The 21608-nt window shown below is 35.3% G+C and overlaps 1 long non-coding RNA gene across 1 annotated transcript in view; it reads left to right on the top strand.

Annotated features, from left to right (window-relative positions):
* The first annotated feature begins 6474 nt into the window (after positions 1-6474).
* LOC140609442 (uncharacterized) overlaps positions 6475-21608 on the top strand; it is a 61874-nt gene continuing 46740 nt past the window's right edge. Inside the window, exon 1 of the long non-coding RNA XR_012011275.1 lies at positions 6475-6550. This is a non-coding gene — a long non-coding RNA (uncharacterized lncRNA). The remainder of the gene's footprint in view (positions 6551-21608) is intronic.

Raw genomic sequence — 21608 nt, 5'->3', positions numbered from 1 at the left:
TGAAGGCCCTTAGTTGAAGGCCCAAAGCAAATATGCTTTGGTTGAAGCATATTTATTAGCTTCCAGTTTGCTCATTTGCAAAATAGAAAAGATGGTGAGAACCATGTCACCATGTGTCATTTTCACAGTGACCTGCAGGATTAAAGAGATATATATGGTAAAGAAAGACAATACCTTTGTAACGTAGATACTATTATATCAGGAGATGAAGATTTAAGAAGATTAAGTACCTTGTAAAAGGTTATACAAGGGAGTGACTGAGTTGTGCCAAGGTTCATAAACTATTATTACCGTTTTCATCTTGGAGATATATAGGAAAGATAATTCTTATATTTGTTACTTGGCTCTCTTCACAGTTTTATATAGCAGCTACCATTTAATACCTGGATACAATATCTGTACAATGATTCTGATTTTATTGTGCACAAGAATTATCTGGTAAGCTTCTTTAAAATACAGATTTTGTGATGCCCTTAGCCTCTCAAACTGATTCACGTATCTGGTGTGAACCCAGGATTCTGCATTTTAAACAACCATTTCCCAGGTGATTTCATCACAAATGACCCACAGATCACATTTTAGGAAACCCCTCTCTCAATCAGATAGGGGATTATTAGTGGAAAAATAAGACATCATTTATTACTAGAACCTAACATATTGACAATATCTAGGCCCTATCAAAATACCTAGTTAAATATGTCTCATTAAGCTGAAATGACCTAAAAGTTCAGGCTGATTTAATTTGTCTTCATTTGAATGGATGTGAACTGAGTCAAAAAAAAATTGATACATATAATTATATGTTTATATGCAAGGTAGATGCTTGCTCTCTGTGATAGAAGATAATAGGAAACCATCACTGATCAAAGAGTATTATAATTCATGAATTTTCAACTAGGTTTGATATTAAAATCCTTAAGGGAAATCTGTCGTATCAATTTAGTTGATCAAAAAGAAATAGTGGTATCTCTGGATCAGGGGGGAAAATTCTAAATTTAATTGAATGAAAAACAAACAATCAAAGAATTTTGAGACCATGAGATAATCTTTCCACAAATCTTGGCATAACCCATTCCTTAGAAATGATAGAATAAGGTGTTCTATTGATGTTTCTGTAAATCTTCTATTCTGTCTCCTTATTAAATTGACTTCAGCTTTAAATTGATCTGCTTAGCATACAGCCATTGACTTTATACCTAAAGGCATCGGTCTAACCACCCTGTCTAATCCAGAACTACTATTAAATCAATGGACAGGAGTGATTTATGGCTTCCTTAAGGATACTAAAACTCCTTACAATTCTTTCCAGTATAAATATCAAAGGACTAGCAAATTTTTTGTTTGCTTGTTCTTAATGCTACAAAATTTTAGTGACAAAATATTTATGATATTCCCATAATATGTGAGAAGAGTAATAAGTTCAAAGGCAAGTAAGAGGCCAGAACATGAGCTTTTCTACCTGCATCAGAGGTACTAAGATAAAAGTCTCTGTCTTTGTGGCCAAGAAAACAAACGTTTTTCCAAAAGGATATTTAGTATCATTTGTACTTTGTGATTTGCTGAATGGTTGATATGCAGTATGACCATCAGGATACTACCTTCCAAAATGCATTCCAGTAACAGGTATCAACTACTTTTTTGGAAAAAAAAATATCCTACCAATATGTGCCAATGTATGTTTGACATCTATTAAACTTGAAGTTAGCAAGGAACTTAAAGACCACCTAGATTAACCTTTCACCTAATGAAGGACCTATATACTATATAGCCTGCTGGACTGCTGTTATTAAAAATTTGACCATGTTGGAGGCTTTGACTTATAGTTATAAAAACAGATGGCTGGGCCTCCAAAACTTTTTAAAGTTGTATTTTAGGGAAAATCTAGAGTTCTCTGTACCAATATGTCCATTAATTTTCACCTCATCTTTAATGCTGTTTAGAAGACACAAGCTTTCTATAAATGTAAAGAATTTATTAAGAATCATAGAAATATTAGGGTGCTTCAGTGGCTCAGTCAGTTAAGCTTCCAACTCTTGATTTCAGCTCACGTCATGACCTCAGAATTGTGAGATCAAGTCCCACATCGGGCTCAGTGTTGGTTGTGGATACTGCTTAAGATTCTCTCCCTCTTCCTCTACTCTTCCCGTTCCCTCTCTCCCTCATTAAAAAAAAACAAAACAAAAAAAAACCCCCAAAAAACAATATTGATTTAAATACAATTAACAAAAAAAGTAGTAGTTCACAATTAGTAAACAGTTGTACTTGACATTGTGATAACTGCTTTATATTTACTAATTTCAATGATGTTATGAGAGACATGGTGTTATCACCATGTCTCACAAATGAGGAAACGGTGTTTAGTAAATGCTGAGCAGCTTGCCCAATTTAATAAGACCAGCGAGTAGCAGAACAAGACTCCAACTTTGCCTGCTTGACTTGGAAGCCTCCGGTTTTTTTCTCTTGAAGCCATTTGCTCCTCTCTTGTATACCTTTTTTCAGTTAACTGAAAAAATTCCTAGCAACCACAGTTCTTATTTCTCTTTACCCACTCTGGATTTGAAGAGTCATCCTTTTGTAATGGAAAGAGCATGGGCTTGTGAATAGGATCAGATCTCCTATTTGCTCTTTGTGTAACTTTGGAAAAGATTCATTATCTCTTGTGGCTCAATGTCCTCATCTGTAAAAAGGTAAAAGATAATCTATCTCCATAGCAGAAGCTAAGTATTGTCTTCTTCCTTCAGTGTAGAGTTAAAGAGTCATGAGGGTAGGGTAGGTATACAAAAGTAAGAGAAAATTTATCTTCATTCCATCACTATATGACATGAACCACCCCCAACCTGAACAACTGCCTTAAAACTATCTGGCTGAAACAGTTGAGGCTGTTATATTACAGTCTATTACAAAGACAGATTAATGAGCGTAATGAAGAAAAAAAAGATGCTGAAGTTCTGGTTATACAGCTATTAATTTATGTCACTTCTAATATTCCTGGATATTAATTCTGCAGAAACACATTTTCCCAATTCAACCAATGCCCTATATTGCTAATTTTCAAGGGAATATTCCAGACTTGAATATTGAGCATATTTAATGAGAGAACTCTTGGCTTAAGAACAACTTGATTGAATATTAACAATGCATTTTTATTGCATATTTAATTCCAAGGACGTAACCTTATTTTTAGTATAATCAAAGCATTAATCACCATATTTATTCAATTATTTTGAATAGTTTAAGTGAGGTTGGTCCTACCCTTCTATTGCACAGTCTAATAGCTAATTAACAGAACTATATATGTTTCCAACCTTGTTTTATTCTTTTAGTTTTAGTTCTAGGGTCTTTCACCTGTGGAAAATTTTTTTTCTACAATATCTGCTCAGTCCTTTGTTTTGATTTAACTCATCATTACACTGATTTTTCCCTTATTTTTTTCTTTTAAGATAGAAAAACTAAAAAAAGAGAGATACTCTCTTCTTGTGCTATTAGTTTTATTTTTATCTACCTTTTAAAATCTACACAATTGTCATTTACAGTTGAATACCAAGGCCAGCCATGAATTAAAAAAATGGATAATGTAGACAACATGGCTACTCAGTTTCCATTTTAGGGAGTGATCCTCATTTGAGTGTAGTTGGGGATATTGGGAAAAGCACTATGCTTGAAGTGATCTGTGTTCCACTTGTGATTCTGCCTTTAGTCTTTCCCTTTACTTTGTAGGGGCACAATTTCCTTATGAATTCATGAAGTTGGATTGGCTCTTAGTTTCTTTCTACCTGGAAAATTATGGGATTGTATGGGTTTTTTTGGTGGATCCATGCAACTCTTCAATATCAATAAGTGATAGACACTATAAATGTATCTTATTATACTATGTGTGTAGTCTTTGTCAAACACTCCTAGATGGATCTAGCATAATTTAAAAAAAATTCTGCCCTACCAGCACCTCACTGTCTTTGAGTTAGGCTGGCCCTCCCCTCCCCCAAGAGGCAGGATCTTGCATGGGTAGTTGAGGATGCGTTGCGGAACGTCTAACCTTTAGAATACAAAAATCAGTTGCTTTCTGTTACTTATTCTTTTTGTTCCCCTAAGAGATGTGATTGCTCTGAACTAAGCACTAAGTAGGCAATGATTTTGTAGATTGACAATTGGGGAGAATAAATGAAGGTGCTTCTTTCTATTCCACAGGTAAGGAACATTGGGCTGGGAAGAACCTAATGAATCTCTTGGAGGAGGGCCAATCATTATTTACACACTTATTCATGATTGCTCTTAGATTTTTAATATCATTATACCTTGAAAAAGGCACAAATACCAGAGTAACAGTGCTTTTGTTCCTTTTTCTTCCACTGCTATACTCCTCCTCCGCCAACTGTAGTAGCCTTTCTTTACTGATGTTTTTCACGCACCCTACTTGGATATTAACAATAAATTTAATTAACATGTTGTTTATTACCTCTTCTAGTTCCTTAATAGGCATCTCACGTTATCAGACTCAAACTACCTTTGTAGCACCCAATCATTATACATCCCCCAAAAAGGATTATCATTATCATTGTCTTTAAGTCTTTGAGCCATTTTAAAAAAAACAAATCTGCATAACTGTGTTGTTTGTTGTTCTTCGTCTTCTTTTTAGACTGTAGTTGACACAGTATTACCTTAGTTTCAGGTGTACAACATAGTCATTCAGTATCTCTATATGTTATGCTCTGCTTACCACAAGTGTGGCTGCCCTCTGTCACCATACACCACTATTATAGTATCTGACTCTTTTCCATAGGCTGTGCCTGTGACTTGTTCATTCTGCAACTGGATGCCTGTGTCTTCTACTTCCCTGCAGCCATTTCGCCCATGTCCCTTTCCGCTGGCTACCATCTGTTTTTTCTCTATAGGAGTAATTCTGCTTTTTGTTCGCATTTGTTTTGGTTTTTAGATTCCACATATGAGTAAAATTATATGATATTTGCATGGCTGTTTTCTTAACATTTCTTGAGTATATTTTTGAAATAAAACATTATGAGACTAACGTTTTGCATCTTGATGTAATGATGTAAAAATGAACTGGTATGATATGCTCAGAGTAAACAGCCTGCCTAGTCTCCATTAATTTATGATATTCTAAGTTCACACATTTGTTTATTCTTTTGTTTCAATTCCCCAACCCCACCCCACCCCACCCCAACCCCAGCTGTATTGCTTAGATTCAGGCAAATACCTAGAAGTAGAATTACTAGGTCACAGAAGTGGGTATATGCTTAACATGAGAAAGTGCCAGGAAGATTTCCAAAAACAGTTGGACTATTTTATACTCTGACTAGCAATGTCTAAGAGTTCCAGTTCCTCCAAATCCTTGCCAACATTTGGCAGTTAGTCTTTTTTATTTTATCCTAATGCAAATGTACAATGGCACAGCCACTTTGTAAAACACTTTGGTGGTTTGTCAAAATGTTAAACACAGTTGTATGATTCAACAGTTTAATACCAGGGATCCCTGGGTGGCGCAGCAGTTTGACGCCTGCCTTTGGCCCAGGGTGCGATCCTGGAGACCCAGGATCGAATCCCACATTGGGCTCCCAGTGCATGGAGCCTGCTTCTCCCTCTGCCTATGTCTCTGCCTCTCTGTCTCTCTCTCTCTCTCTCTCTCTCTCTCTCTCTGTGACTATCATAAATAAATAAAAATTTTAAAAAAACAGTTTAATACCCAAGAAAAATGAGAACATAGATCCCTACAAAAATGCATGCATGTACATTCACAATAGTATTGTCCATAGTCAAAAAGTGAAGACAACCCAATATTCATCAACTAATAAATGGTTAAATAAAATGTAGTATATTCATACAGTGGAGTGTTAGCAATAAAAAATGATATATTGAGGCAAATGGGTGGCTCAGTTGGTTAAGTGTCTGCCTGCAGCTCAGGTTATAATTTCATGGTCTTGGGATCCAGCCTCCTGTCAGCTTCCATGCTCAGCAGTAGGTGTGCCTCTCCTTCTTCCTATACTCTGCTTGTGCCTACTCTCTTTCTCTCTCAAATGAATAATTTTTTTAAAAATGATGTATGAATACTTATCACAATATGTATAAACCTTGAAAAATTATGCTGGGAGAAGTCAGTCCTAAAGAACATGTATTGTGTGATTCCACGTATATGAAATGTCCAGAACAGAAAAAAACTACAGAGACAGAAAGATTAATGATTGTCTAGGGTTTATGAGGGATAAGGGAAAATGAAGAGTGCCTATGAATAATTATGGGATTTCTTGGTGGGGACAAAATGTTCTAAAATTGATAGTGATGATGGTTGCACAAGCCTGTGAATACACTAAAAAAAAAAAGCCTTGAATTGTACATTTTATATGGGTGAATTGTACAGCATGTAAAGTATATCTCAACAAATCAACAAAGGCCTTTTTAAAAAGGACCAATACAGAGAGTATAACAGGTACAAAAACCCTGAGGCAGGAACATACTGTGTGTGACTGAGGAGCAACAAGCTCTGTACAGCTGGAGTGGAGCGAACACAGAGAAAGTTATGGGTCGTGAGATTGGAGAGGTAGGCCAATGTCACAATATATGGGGTAGTATAGCCCATGAAAAGGAGTTTATATTTTATTATGAATGTTGTAGGAAGCCACTGGAGGCTTCTGAACAGAGAATTAGCATGATTTGATGGGTATTATAGATATAAATGTATTGCCTATGTGGGATGGGAGCTACAGAATGGACACAGGGAGGGCAATTAGGAAGCTCCAGCAGGGGTGAGACATGGTTGTAAGATAAGAATGTAAAGTGTGAAGGCTGTGTAAATGGTTGGACTTGGGAAATTTCGAAGTTAGAACTTACTGGCCGATTGGATGTTTGTGAGGGAAAGGAAAGTGTAGGGAGAGCCATGTGCCTGTGTACTTCCGTCTGTGCATTTAGGTGTGCATTTTGCCTCATGATAAAGAAGAGCTGATTTCATTGTATTAATTGTTGTAAAGGCTCAGAACATTTTATTTGGAGGGGAAAAGGATGTGGTTATATTTTTGTTTCTCTAAACTGTTTTATAGTTTATTCATTGAATGTGCATCTTCAAATAAACTCAGAGAATGTTCTTAATATCATTGATGTAAGAAATGAAGTAACCATAGAGTTCAAACAAAGTGTTTTTACATACATAGCGATGACCTGAGAGGCAGTCATAGTAATGTCTTTGTGCACTCACATATTTCTCTGTGACAGTTTCATGTTGTGGCGCTGTATTAAATGTTTGCAATTGATCACATCTCATTAATTTTTTGACGTAGTTTTTAGTTACTGTCTAGGCTTTAGGGGGAATTTTCTGTTGCATATTTTTTAATAACCATTTTAACCTTTTCACATGCCGCCTTCTTATCTCTGACTATTTATATTCTAAAGCTGATTCTACAAATCAAAGTCCTGTTTAAATTAAGCCTTTGTTCTCTTCAGGTAATCATAGTTGGCCTCTTTGTAGCAATGAATTTATTTTTTTTAAAGCATAATTTACATTTGGAAAGAGTTCAGGATTGTTTAGATTTTGTACTTGGTGATCATTTATATGCACATTGCACCTTGTTTATATAGTCATGAAATCAGAACATAGCCACAAAATGTATCAAAGTACAGAGTTAACTGCAAAAAATTGCAGTGAAGTATAAGCTGGTTCTTTTGTATTTTCATTTAAAAACACTGAATTGTTGAATTAGGCTATTGTTGTTGAGTGGTGACCTACAATAAAGGAGCCTGTAATTATTGCCTAAGGCTATTATTAAGGTAAATAAATGACTTGAATATTTAAAATAAATCCCCCTGTCTGGCTGGTACAGTCTGTAGAGTGTGAGACTCTTGATCTTGAGGTTGTGAGTTCAAGCTCCACCTTGGGCTTAGAGCCTACTTAAGAAAAATAAATAAGTAAAAATAAAAGAAATCTGTCATTCTGAGAACCTTTTAGTGTTGTAGGTTTGCATTCATTTCAGAAAACTCCTTTATGTTTGCACAAACCCCAGCTTCATAATTCTAGTTTCCTCTGTCCGTCATCGGTGGACCAGGGTGTCTTTCCGGTTAGGGGCTCTTTCTGGTTTTAAGGATAGCAAAGAGTTTTCTAATTCTCAAAAGGGGGTGATATTTTTAACTACAATTGTCATCCACAAGAGACTGGAAATCCAATGATCTGTCCCTTATACATAACCTTTTGGCAATCAATCACACAGTATGGCCAACATCAGTGCTGCTTGCCAACAAGTCTCCTGGGGCTTCTTTCTCCTGTTCTGTTTTTATTTTTACATTGGGAACACCCTGCAAAGACGAGAATATAGTGGGGGCTATTGACTCCCAGGGTATCAAAGCAAGAGCTATAAGTGCTCCTGCTTTTGTTCTAGGGATAAACAAAGTCGGAGCCAATTCCTATTGCCCATGAAGAATTTTAACTGGAGTTAGATGTCTGCAGGCTGAATCAATCACAGAAGGCAGATATTGGGGATTTTGAGGTGAATGCTAAAGGGAAGAAAAACCCCAGGGAAAGGAGAATGCATAAGGGCAAAGGGCCATCTCCTTCCTGTACCAAGGAAATACCGTGCCATTCTTCTGTACATTGCTTGGGGTTGCAGACCAGCCATCATAGACATGTGAAATGTTGACAAGCTGCTTGACTCCAACAACATTGTAACTGCTTGACGATATGAATAGCATTTATCGTTGTTCTTACCATTATAGACTTTATTTCCCCTCAAAATGGTGATAGCTTACATTTTTTCCTAATTTCATACTGTAGCGATCAGTGATCTACAGGTGGAATCAGCAATCCAGGGTACAAACTGGCCAGCTGACCTGAGTGAAAACCAGTCCTAAATAATGCATGTAGGCATCCAGTGCTGCCCCAACTTGGTCTCCACTCATGCTCTGCTCTCACAACTTACAATCATTAAGTTAATGTGTTTATATGTCCTAAGCATAGGGAATTTAAATCTTTAGATAGGTAATGTAAATGTCTAATAATGTGAATGTAGAGAACAGTTGTATATTTTCTCTCAATAAACTAATTGTGAGAGAGATAGTCTTGCTAATACTTAATTTTTAAACCCTATGTAATATGTATGAATCTATATAGCCACATGTACTTTCATAGATGCAGCAGTAGAGATGGTAATAGGTCCCAAAGTATCTTTTTGATTACTGTGATTATTGTTTTTAGTCACCAAGTAAGTTGAGGGATCAGGGAACTGGCCTACAGGCATGAAAGGTGATATAATTGAAAGTTGACTATCTTCTTGGCCAATAATTCTAGACTACTTGCCATAGTTTTTAATAGAAAAAAAACTCCAGGGATCCCTGGGTGGCGCAGCTGTTTGGCGCCTGCCTTTGGCCCAGGGCGCGATCCTGGAGACCCGGGATCGAATCCCACATCGGGCTTCCGGTGCATGGAGCCTGCTTCTCCCTCTGCCTATGCCTCTGCCTCTCTCTCTTTCTCTCTCTGTGACTATCATAAATAAATAAAAATTAAAAAAAAAAAACTCCATTATCTGCCCATGATCCTTCAAGAGAATGGAAAATGGAATAATAATAATGTGTTAGCTTAGTTAGCAGGTAGAGTAAGCAGGTCATAAAACTGTTAGTTCCTGTTCCATGGTACTAAAGGAGAAACATTGAAACAATAAACCTATTTTGGCTGCCTAGCTTTCATCCATGATATACTTTAAATGAAACACACAAAAATAATTTAAATAATTTAACAGTGAAAAGTGTATATCCTGGAGTCAAACATTCTGTAATATATCCCCATAAGTTATTGATCTTAAATACAAATTTCCTCATCCCCAAGATGAGGTATTAACTGTACCTGATGCGTATGGTTCCAATGAGGAAGAAGTTGTATACAACATTTAGTCATTAGTCTGATACATATCTTCATCATTTGATCACTATGTTTCAATTGTCTAAGGGCAGGAAACAACAATATTTGTTATAAGAAAATTCTTGGGATGCCTGGGTAGCTCAGTGGTTGAGCATCTGCCTTTGACTTAGAGCCTGATCCCAGGCTCTGGGATCCATTCCCGTTTCGGGCTCCCTGTGGGGAGCCTACTTCTCATCTGCCTGTGTCTCTGCCTCTCTCTCTCTCTCTCTGTGTGTCTCTCATGAACAAATAAATAAAATCTTTAAAAAAAATTCTCATACATAAATGAACACCTCTTTTACTCCGATTCCCAGTGTAGACACAAAATATTTTTTAACAAATAATCTGGTTATTAAGATTACTATCTCATCACAGCTAGAGATCACAAATCTAAAACAGGTGGATTTGGTAAGACATGGTTACTCATGGACTTATTTTTACTGATCTATAATTATATCTATAACATCTATCTATAACATAAAATTCACCATTTTAAGTGTGCAGTTCTGTGGTTTTTAGTACATTCATCATGTAGTATATCATCATCACTATGTAATTTTGGAATGCATCCATCACCCTAGTAGAAAACCCTATAACCCATGTCTATTAGCAGTCAGTCCTTATTCTCCTTGCTCCACTAGCAATCATTAATTTACTTTATATCTCTGTGGATTTGCCTATTCTGGATATTCCATATAAAGGGAATCTTAAAATGTGTGGCCTCATGTATCTGCATAGCTATTCCATAGTTCATCCATGTTGTAGCATGAAATAGTACTTCATTTCTTTTTGTGGTTGACTAATACTCAGCAGTATGGATATGCAAAATTGAGTTTAATTATTCATCAATTGATGGACATTTGAATTCTTTCCATTTAGGGGCTATTATGAATAATGCTTCTATGAATATTCATATACAAGTTTCTGTGAAAATGTTTGGTGAAAATGTTTTCAATTCTCTTGGATATATACCTAGGCTTAGAATTGCTGTTTCAATGTTACGGTAATTATTTTACTTTTGAGAAACTCCCAAACTATTTGCCATAGTGGCTGTACCATAGTGGCATTTACATTACTGCCAGCAATATATGAGAATTCCTATTTCTTCTGATACTTGCCAAAACTTATTTCCCTTTATTTTTGATAATAATGATCCCAATAGGTATGAAATGCTGGCTCATTTTAGTTTTGATTTGTATTTCTCCGATAATTAATGATGTTGAAAATCTTGGCATATGTCAATTGGTGACCTGTATACCTTTATTGTAAAAAAAGAAAAAAAGTCTCATTAGTTGATAAACCCTTTACAATTTGGATTACATGTCTCTTATTGTTGAGGTATAAGAATCCTTTATATATTCTGGATACCAGAACCTTATCAGATGAATAATTTGCAAATATAGTTGACCCCTGAATAATGTAGTGGTTAGGGGTGCTGATGCCAGCTCAGTTGTAAATCCCCATATAACATTTGACACCCCCACAAAATTTAATTATTAATAGCATACTGTTAACTGGAAGCCTTACTGATAACAGTGGATTAACACATATTTTCTGTATTATGTTTATTGTATACTGTATTCTTACAGTGAAGTAAACTAGAGAAGAGATGATACTAAGAAAATCATTAGGAAGAGGAAACCTACTTAGGTCATACATATGTAAATTTCTTATACTACACTATGTGGTTCAAAGATCACTGTATCTTTTCTTATTCAATGGGTTGTCTTTTCATTTTCTTAATAGTGTCCTGTGAAACACAAAAGTTTTTAATGTTGATGAAGTCTTTTTTTCTTCAGTTGCTTGTGTTTTGAATGTTTATTCTAAGAAAATGTTACCTAATCCAAGTTCATGGAAATATACACCATGGTTTCCTTCTAAGAGTTTTATAGTTTTAGCTTTTAGGTCTTTTAACAGGTAAGTCTTTGCTCCATTTTGATTTAATTTTTATGCTATGTAAAGTAGAAGTCCGATGTGGATATCATTGTTTTAGTGATGGATTATTGATAACTCAAATCCTTAGTAATTTGGATAGTTTGTGACACCTAGGCTGATTCTGTGTCCTTCTGCCATGCTTAACAGTTTAAACATTTGAAAAATACAGGTAAAAATCACTTTTAAAACATTTTTAATTAAGCAGAAGATTGCAAGGACAGGAACAATATAAAGAAAAATAAAAGTCACTCCTACACCTAAAACTTTAGGTTAACCAGTTTAAATATTTTGTTATATATTTTTTCTATGTCCTATGTATTCGTTTATACCACAATGTGCGTACTATTTTATAAATTTCTTTTCAATTAATATAAGCATTTTATGGTGGCAATATTTTTTAAATTTTAAATACAGTACTAAACAGGTAACTATATGATCAATTTCATTCCGTATTGTTACACATTTTCATTTAAAAGTGTTACTATGGATATTCTTAGACATTAACATAAGTATGTGACTCTGATTATTACCCTAGGAAAAGTTTTAGGATTTGAATTTCATTATCAGAGACTTTTGATTGATACTGCCAACTTTCTAGAAATATTCCAAGTATCACTTGACTTTGTCTCTAGCATTTCTTTCTGATTCTTACTTAGGATTTCCATATCTCTACCTACATGATTCCTCTGTTCTTAGATGCTATCTGCTCTACCCATTGGAGACTAGTATATTATTACAGTTAAGTTTCCAGTCTGATAATTCCAACATCTCTGCACGTCTGCTTCTGATGTTTGCTCTGTCTCTTTGAGTAAGGGACAGGCAGGGCTAGGCAGGGAGACGTAGGTAGGGGGCCACCGAATCAGGCTCACAAAAATCCCAAATATGTGGAGATGAAAGTAAACCAGAGAGAAATAAACCAGACCATCCTGTTCCAGCTGCCAGAGGTGGGGTCTTGCTGTTATAACAAGCTACTTGTGACCAATGAAGAATTACTGGACTCCAAAAAGGAAGTAAGCCATTAAAGATGTTATCACTAGTCCTTACTCAGTAGCAATATCAGTAGAGATGTTAAAATGATGTAGGTTCCCTGGTTAGCTTTCAATAAAAGACCAACCCCCCAGGGGCAACCCTGTTGGGACACCTCTCACTTCTGAGAGCTTTCTCTGTATCTTTGTTTAATAAACTTCCATCGCTTTACTCTCCATTTATTTATTTATTTATTTATTTATTTATTTATTTATTTATGATAGTCACACAGAGAGAGAGAGAGAGAGAGAGGCAGAGACACAGGCAGAGGGAGAAGCAGGCTCCATGCACCGGGAGCCCGATGTGGGATTCGATCCCGGGTCTCCAGGATCGCGCCCTGGGCCAAAGGCAGGCGCTAAACCGCTGCGCAATCCAGGGATCCCTACTCTCCTTTGTCTGCAAAATTCATTCTTCAGCTCTGTGAGACAAGAACCAAGCTCTCCTGCTTCATCTTTAATTTGTACTTTTTGATTTTTTTGGTATGCCATATAATTTTTTCTTGATAGCCTGACTTGAGGTAGTGGAACCATTACGTATAGGCCTTTAGTAATGTGGTGAATGAGGTGTGGGGAGGAGGAAGGAGAACTGTATAGTACTGTGGGCCGGTTTCAGTCTCTCTGTGAGCCTTAGCCTCCGGAATATGAACTTTCTGTGTTTCTCATGGATTTTTTTATCCTCCTGTAGGTGGGGCAGGTTGGCTACAACTGGCAGGAGCTGTATATTTTCCTTCTCCCCCATAGGTCAGCTAGCTCTGATGATAACTTTTGCAGGTTAGGCTCCAATTAACCAGTTTTCCCTAAGGGCAGGCCTTGTTAAGAACAGAGTGTATTTTTAAATTGTTTCTCTCCCCCTCCTTCAGCTGGAAGCACAAAGCGATTTTTCTCTGATATTTACTGTGGGGAAACTGTCAAGCTCTTATAGGTGAATCTCCAAATATTGTAAGGTCTTTCTTATGACTGACCCTCCCTGGAGTTTTTAACTCTCAGATTTAATTAACCACACCAAGCCTTCAGGGATTTATTGATGACAGTGCAGGTTTCCTTACCTTTGCACTCATTTCCAAGCTTGGTTTTGTTTCTGTGGTTTGTGAGCCACTACCCCTTGTATAGCCTGCTTGTCTCTCCAATTTTGAGGTCAACGATTTATCCTGTTTCCTCCCCTCTCTTAAGGTTTCAAAAAAGAGTTGTAGATATTTCAGTTTGTCCAGCTTTCTACTAGTTATTAAGACAGAGTGGCAACTTATAAGATCCTTATGTGCAGAACCAGAAACCAATGATCAACTTTGAATTCTTTTAATAGGAATGTACATTTAGAAAATATAGGAAGGGAAGCCTAACCACCTCTTGCCTGAATGGAAAGAAGTTTAAAGAAATTTAGAGAAGATGTGAGTCCTTTTTACTTACAAAGATAAGAAAATAAGGATAGCCATTGAGAGGAATATGGCATAAAATCCTCTAAATTGAGAGCTCAATGTGTCAGCGGCGTGATGTGAGAGCAGGACCTAGATATCATTTCTTTTGTAAATTCTTCAAACATAGAGCAGTCAGTAAATGTGATCAGCAGCCTGGAAGAAATGTAATTTGTTCTGGCTATGGGTTAGTTACTTCAAAGTATCTAAAAAGCATACAGCATTCTCTCACCATAGCTTACAGGAATGGGTAGTCTTAAGGAGCTATGTTTTCTAGAGTATGACTCTTTACCTATCTCCTGCCACGGCTAAGTAAAGCAATGACAAGCAGTTAAGTGGGCTCAAAAAACCCATGATGTGGCCTCATACAAATAGACAAATGGGTCATTTAGATTCTCTTAGAAATTTGACCTGGAAAATTTTATAAGGCTAATGTCATGAAGAAGGAGAGGATTAAGTGGAATGAGTTTGTCATCAAGAACATAAAGTAGAAAAGAACATAAGGAATGCTGACAACCACAGGCATGAGAGAGAAGATTAAGCAGGGACTATTGAGTTAGGGACAAATGGGGCTAGGCAGGGCTAAGTAGGGGGCCAGGGAATCAGGCTCACAAAAATACCCAAAATATGAAGATGAAAGTAAACCAGAGATAAATAAACCAGACCACCCTGCCCCAGGTGCCAGAAGTGGGGTCTTATAACAGCTACTTGTGACCAACAAAGAAATATTGAACTCTAAAAAGGAAGTAAGCCATTGAAGACATTATCACCAGTCCTTACTCAATAGTGATATCAATAGATGTTAAAAGGATTTAGGTTCCCTAGATGGCTTACAATAAAAGACCAACCCTGCAAGCCCTCAGTGGCAACCCCGCTGGGGCCCCTCTCACTTGTGAGAAATTTCTCTGTATCTTTAGTTAATACACTTCTATCTCTTTACTCACTCTCCTGTGTCCGCGAGATTCATTCTTCGACTCTGTAAGACAAGGACCAAGCTCTCCCGTATCACTATGAGAAAATGGAAAGATACAGAGTGCAGATGTTCACAGATAGTAAGAATAGATGGAAATAGATGTGAAAATAAGTGAAGATCAGCTGTATATTCCTACTAGTGTGATGGCTTGATTTGCTTTGGATCCAGAATACCACTCTATACAGGGCCCAATTCAACTCTGACTCCTTATATATGAAATTCCATCTCACTTACTATTCCATATGCATCCATTGATACCCTACCCATCCAGCCTTATTAGAAAAGGTTCTAAATAAAGCAACATACGTTGATTTTTCTCCATTTTATTGATGTAGATAAAACTTAATTTAGTTCAATTTCCAATAAGACGTGCACAGACACACACAGAAACACACTGGATGATTTTCTGTAAACTCTTTAAAGGAAGGAATCTTCTTTAATTCACAATAGTTGAATGAAATGTGACCTTTATTTGAACTGATTTTATTACCTACTTAACCACTTAATTCATATTGCTTATATTTAAGTTAAAAATTAATGATTTAATTAATGATTTAAAGGAGTGTATCTAATAATTAAACAAAGACAAAATAGTTTCTACATACATACTTCAGACTATAAGCCACTTACCAGTTGAGATTTGAGTGTTTCCCAAAAATACTTTTTAAATATTAGTAGTTGGCTTAAGAGTTCCTTAGACACCCCCCCCCCAAAAAAAGAGTTCCTTAGACCTTCCTCAGATACACCAATATATGTCTCTTTGGAAGTATAATAGTGTTTTGAAACTGATATTTTTACCTCAACACCAAAATTACTGAGTTCTTATAGAAACAAGTATAAATTATACACAGTAAATTCGCTTTATTTTTGGTTTTGCTCTTAAATATAAAAGTTGCACAAAGAATTCTTTTAACAACTTCTCTTTATAATTAAAATCCCATATATAAATGCCTGGATGGCTCAGTTGGTTAAGCATCTGTCTCTGGCTCAGGTCATGATCCCAGGATCCTGGGATTGAGCTCTGAGTTGGGCTCCCTGCTCAATGGTTGAGCTCCCTGCTTGTCCCTCTCCCTCTGCCCCTTTCCCCGCTACCACACTTGTGCTCTATCATTCTCTCTCTCTCTCTCTCTTTCTCTCTCTCTTTCAAATAAATAAATAAAATCTTTTAAAAAAAATCTTTTAAAAATCTTTTAAAAAATCTTTTTAATTAAAAAAAATTAAAATCCCATGTAGTACCTTAATATTTCAGTAGGGGCATTTGGACAAGACCTCTTTAGCAGTGGACATTGATTCTTGACTGGAAGTCTTCACAACATCATACAGAGTCAATATTATAAGAACAAAAAGAATTCTTGAAATCTTGATGTGTTTCTTAAACTGGTTGGCTCACTGCCAAAAACACCTAAAAGAATGCTTAGTAGATGCTTAGGTGGGTTGGGAACTTGACAGAATAGATAGTAGAAAAGGAATCTTATTTGTTTATAACACAGAAGATTTGGATGAGAGCAGAGTAGGGGGAAAAAAGTAAGAAAGAAGCTGAAAGATTTGGAAGCAGTTGGAGAGAATCTTAGAATCGATACACTTGAGGAAAATTATATGCTATTCCACAAGTCGACCCCACAACCAAAGAAGGGAACAGCATGATTCATAAAGCAGTATTAAGTCTCTTACCCTATAATTTTTTAAGTACTTATGAATGCAAATTAAAGGAGAGGTGGATATGTTCCACTTGCTCTAAAAGAATAGACATCTGTTTATGTACAATTAAACAATGAGAAAATTTGGTTAGAATACTATAATAGTTCTTTTGTTACAATTGTATAAAGGGAAAAGTGACTTTTTTTTTTTTTTGCAATATCATGGCAAAATAGGTACTCTAAGAACTTTTTCCCCTACAAAGCATCATGTTTATGAAAAATCATATATTGTAAAATATGGTGGATTAAAATAGTCCAGAATACCTATTATAAGCAAAAGCAAATTATTCTCATGAAATATAACCTATGCCATGTTCTTCAAGATAACTATAGATTTAATCACCCAAATATATGGTTTTAATAAAAAATAGGAAAAAAAACTACCGTGAGAGAAAATTAGAAGAAATTTCAATTACAGAATTAGAGCTCAGAGATACTGAAATAATCAGAAAAATACATTTTTAAAATGTATTTTAAGTGTATGGATAAAACATTTAAGAGATAAAATGCAAAACTGATACCTTGAATGAGTGAAAAAAATTATCATAAGTAACCAGGGAATTTTGAAAAAGAAACATCTATAACATTTAAGATACATAAATATTGACATTTAACATTTAAAAAACATAAAATACTAAATGGTAGAATAGATATAGTTGAAGGAAAAATTCATAAAGAGGAAAATCTGAGGAAATTCTGCAGACTTCAGTTTAGAGAGAAGAGATCAAATATATGAAAAAGAACTTAACCATTAAGACAGAAATAAGTTCTTGAATTTGTCTCTGTGTATTTCTAAATACAATATAGAGAATGAGCCAGTCAGCATTCAGAGTGTTAATAGTTGAGACTTTTTCAAAATAGGTAAGACATAAATATTCATGACAAATGCCAAATAGAGTGAATAAAAAGAAATTCTATCTATGCTTTAGTAAAAAAACAAAATCCAAAGACACACAAAAAAGGAATAATTTAGAAGAAGAAAGAATGAAACAAAAGATTCCTACCAGACAATAGCAATGACTGGATAGGGAACTTCTCAATAATAATGCCAGCAAGAAAATAATGAAATATTTTCTTTGAAATATTGAGAGAAATGTAAGGGTTAAAATAATACTGTGTACCTATAAGCAATTATTCAAGAAGAGAACCAGATTAAGCCAGTTTAAAAAAAAATGAGAGAATATACTAGCAATAAGATCTGTAGAATATACTTCAGAGAAAGAAAAATCCTGGAGATAAGAGATGCAAGAAGCAATAAAATTAATGATGTGGAATGAAATTGGTAAAGCAGTGAAATTATGTTAACAATAAAATTTGTGTTATTAGAAGTATGAAAATACAAACAGGGATGCCTGGATGGCTCAGCAGTTGAGTGCCTGCCTTTGGCTCAAGGCGTGATACCAGGATTCTGGGATGGAGTCCCATATCTGGCTCCCCGTGTGGAGCCTGCTTCTTCCTCTGCCTGTGTCTCCACCTCTCTCTGTGTGTCTCTCATGAATAAATATAAAATCTTTAAAAAAAAAGAAAATACAAACAAATATTATTTCAAATAACAATTGTGGAGTCTTTGATGTTTTCCAAAATGACAGGTTAAGATGGGAGGGGTTAATTGGAATCAGAGCATTTGGTTTCTTCCAAACCTGGTATTATTGAGAGGAAGATGGAGGTATTCAATAAGTTTGGATTTCACATTAAGCATGCAAATTAAAGTTTTAAGAATACTCAGAAAAAATATTAGAACAGGGAACAGCCTGCTCTTTCTGTAAAACCAATAAATAATCCAAACCTTGCATCTTTAGTCTTTATAATAACTACTTAATTGTAGCATGAAGGCAGTCATAGATAATATGTAGAAAAATAAGCATGGCTGTGTTCTAATAAAACTTTATTTACCAAACAGACTGCAGGCCAAATAGGACTGTGGGCTACAGTTTGCTTGCCCCAGGTTACAGGGCATAACTATCAAACAAATAGAAAGATAAAACAAAATTTAAAAGTAACAGATTTAATCAACTCTATCAGACTAAATGTAGGAAAGAAAATAAACAAGATTGAAAAAAATCAAATGATCCATAATGACATACATATAAGTAGAACCAATTGCAACTATCAACTATAGTAGCACTAACATAGATTAATTAAACTACTTAGTTGAGAGAGATTACCAGAAAAGATACAAAACAAAATCTATTTTCATATTCCTTCTAAAAAAAAGACTAAAATCCACCAGAGTTTGGAAGTAAGTATACACATAAAGATACATCAAGAAAATGCTAATCAATAGCTATTCTAGCTGCATTAGTTTCAGAGGAAATAGACTTTAAGACAAGTAATAAAAAACATTATTAGTTATAAAAGAAGATGACACAGTGATGAATTATAAATTCAGTAAGATATACTACTAATAATATATAATGTAAAAATGACAGGATCATGAGGAAAAATAAGGACAAATGTCACTCTAATGGGAGCTTATATCACAGGAATTGATAGAACAAACAGGAAAATAAAAGTTTAAATAAATTTTCTTATTTTGATTATGCCTGGGGTATTTCTTTCTTTTCAAAAAATTTTGTTTCCAAGGCAGCCCGGGTGGCTCAGTGGTTTAGCGCCACTTTCAGCCCAGGGCCTGATCCTGGAGACCTGGGATTGAGTCCCACATCAGGCTCCCTGCATGGGGCCTGCTTCTCCCTCTGCCTGTGTCTTGGCTTTTCTCTCTCTGTGTCTCTCATGAATAAATAAATAAAATCTTTAAAAAAATTGTTTTTGATTCCAGTATATTTAACAAACAGTGTTATATTAGTTTCAGGTGTAAAATATAGTGATTCAACAATTTTACACATTATTCAGTGCTCATCACAATAAGTGTACTCTTAATCCCCTTCACTTATTTGACCCACCCCTCCACCCACCTCCCTTCTGTAACCATTAGTTTGTTTTCTAAGAGTCTGTTTTGTTTTGTTTTGTTTTGTTTTTTTGGTCTCTTTTTTCCATTGTTCCTAAACAAATTTTAGAGACTATCATTTTAGGCCACATTAAGCCACTTCAAGATAGTTCTGGTAGGAATCAACTTAATTGGATAGCCTTAATAACAAACCAGGAAATAATTAAGTCTCCCACAACAATTTATATATTCAAATAATTGCCAATAAAAATTCTGCTAGCAGTTATTTTGAAACATACAAAATCTAAATATAAAATGTATATGGAAGGATATTACTAATAATGACAAACCTGAGAAAACAAGAACAACAACAACAAAAAACCCCAGGAGCTTACTGTACCAGAAATTAAGACTTATGAATTTATGGTAATCAAGACAAATTGACCAAGTAAAAGAGAGCAAAGAACACAGAAAGAAACCTGAACATACATGGAAATTCAATATATGATGTGGTATTATTGCAGATTATTGAAGAGAAATGTATTGTTCAAGAAAAGATGCTGAGAAGACTAGCTCAACATATGAAAAAATAACATTGCGTTACTACCTCACAACACACACGGACACACCTGTACATATAAGAATTTCAAATGGATAAATTATCTAAATGTGAAGGTTATATTTTGAGGTGTTTTAGAAAAAAGAAACATATAGGGAATGAGCTTTATGTTCTTAAGTCCTAGAAGTATTTTTTGAACGCCTATTTTTGTCCTCTGAACACTAAACTGATCTTATATTTGCTAGAACTAAGCAAATTTGCTTTACTACTACATGTGGTAAATGCCTGAGATAGAAGCCTAGGCTTATGTTTATATGAATGCTTCACTATACAGCACTTCACAGTACAACAATTGGGCTACTCCATGATATGGCCTAAAGCCCATTGATAAAAGACTTTTTTTCATAAACCAATGCAAGACTGTACTGTGATAGTTGTGAGTTATAGCAATGACATTTGAAAATTAGACACTACACTCTTAGGCTGGATATAATGAATTAGTTGGAATAACTCAGAATTGTAATTATTAAAAACATTTAGCCTCTAAATTATTTACATTGCTGATGAAATAGTCTTTGTGGGTGTTAGCATAGGTCTTAGGTAGTGTAAATTCGAGGTTAGAGTTTCAGTGCATGAGTTTTTCCCTATGCTAATTTTTCATGAGGCTATAACATAATTTCAGGGTAGAGAAAAATTTTCTATGGGGACTTATTTGTCTCACATTTTGTTCAAATTTATCAACATTCAAACAAAAAAGGGAAGAAAGAAACAGCACAAGTGGTAGAACAGGCTTTCATATATTTGACAGAAGATACACTAATTTCAATCTTAAAATAATAGAAGCTAAGCAGTAGAATTGGATGTTGAATTGGGCTTCTTCTGGACACTGGTGTCCAAAATAAAGTACCAAATAACTGAGCGCATGTATCCCTTCAAAGCTTGCAATGAAGCCAAATCCTTTTATTAGCCTCAAATATCACTCCTACCCCTTAGCTTCTTTAAATAGAAAAAGAACTAGGAGGCATTAATCAGTCATGTGATAAATGGTTGGTTTATGAGGTTTTCCTTCCCCTCCCCATAGAAGTTGTCTACTCAGTAACTCCTTCCCATCAAACTAAGTGATAGAGGCTCTGAGATTAGAAATGCCTATGAGATTAGAAATGCCTAGTGGCTTCTCATTTTTTTGGTTGGATGTTTCCTTACACATCAAACTTCGTTTTCCTATGGAAGTGAGGAATGG

The sequence above is a fragment of the Canis lupus genome, chromosome 18 (genome assembly GCF_048164855.1).
Source record: "Canis lupus baileyi chromosome 18, mCanLup2.hap1, whole genome shotgun sequence".
NCBI classification, from domain to species: Eukaryota; Metazoa; Chordata; class Mammalia; order Carnivora; family Canidae; genus Canis; species Canis lupus.
This window is presented reverse-complemented; position numbering and strand designations above follow the sequence as displayed.